Here is a 1,422-nt window from a genome sequence, read left to right as displayed (position 1 = left end):
TGCAAAAATTCCTATAGCTCATAGATGTGTCTTGCTCACCCTCATTTCTTCTTTTCTTTCTATGCTCTTTTGCTATTTCCCTCTTAATTTCCTTTATTTCTATTCTCCTATACTCCTAGTTTACTATTTTAGAAAGAGGATTAGAAAAAAAAAAAGCGGATTTGTACTCTGTGTCCAAATCTTCAAATAGTCCCTACACGACAACTTGTTGCTTTATAAAGAAGCTTTTGTTAGTGTTATGCAGAACTACTTTCGAAATTTCTTTCATTTCCGAAACGGTCCTCTTAACCGTTGCCAATTATGCTCATCAATGTTAGCTTATTTGGACACTTACCAATATAGTAGCCCTATGAGCAATGTTTAATCACTGAATTCAGTTAACCATGAATTTCTATTTACTGTGTCATTGATATATATATATATATATATATATATATATATATATATATATATTTAAATGTTTGTCATAAGTAACTATTTGAGAAGAATTATGAACCGTGTAAAAATCACAAGAACAAGAATATCAAAGATAGAATGAGAATCATATGGAAGATGAAGGCAGAGAAGATATTCAGAGAGGAAAAACATATTTCACTTCATATTTTGCATAATATTCCTAAGATACAAGTCTGTAATATATAGGTGCACACCTTTTGGCTGTATTTGCCAGTTAAGAATATAATCAAATAACAACTATAACTAACTGACATCTCACTATTAACAGAATAACAAAATAAAAAATATCAGCGTAATAGGTGAGTTTCTTGTGCTCATTTTTACACATAACAAATTACAATCCATAATCATTTCTTTCTTAACATGCTATACTTCCTAATGCTTTTGCATGCCTCATTCTTTTCTAGTTTCAAATTTTCTAAATCTTAAATCACTTGTGACATTGTTTTTTATGAATATCACTTGTGGTATTGTTGGAAGTTTTTGAAGACAGAACTTGTGCAATCAACAACTAACTTGGTAATATTTCTAGCTTCAATCTCAGAACATCCATGTTGGGGAAATCCTCTATGAACTACGTGTTTCCTTGGTATGTGATTGTATTCACTATTTTCACCAGCTTTTTCATTATGTCTGGTTGACCACATTAATCCACCTTTGAGATTAACTCAAGCACTATCACTCCAAAGCTATACACATCTATGTAGGGGTGGAGCTAGAACTTCCACTAAGATGGGGCGAGGTAGCACATATATAAACGTGAGAAAATAAAATACTTGAACACATATATTATGAATAGTATACAATCTTCTTCCTCGCTATTCTCTTCCATAACCTGCTGCAATTTCAACTCTTGAAAGCAAGCTTCCATAGTTTGGGCGACAAAGGTTGGAAGATCTGGTTCCCTAGGGACTTCCTTTGGTCAGGTTAGGCGTCCGCCGCAGCTCGCCTCACCTTGGATCTGTC

Source organism: Mercurialis annua, linkage group LG2 (genome assembly GCF_937616625.2).
Source record: "Mercurialis annua linkage group LG2, ddMerAnnu1.2, whole genome shotgun sequence".
Lineage (NCBI taxonomy): Eukaryota > Viridiplantae > Streptophyta > Magnoliopsida > Malpighiales > Euphorbiaceae > Mercurialis > Mercurialis annua.
The sequence above is the reverse complement of the archived record's forward strand: the minus strand, read 5'-3'. Positions refer to the sequence as shown.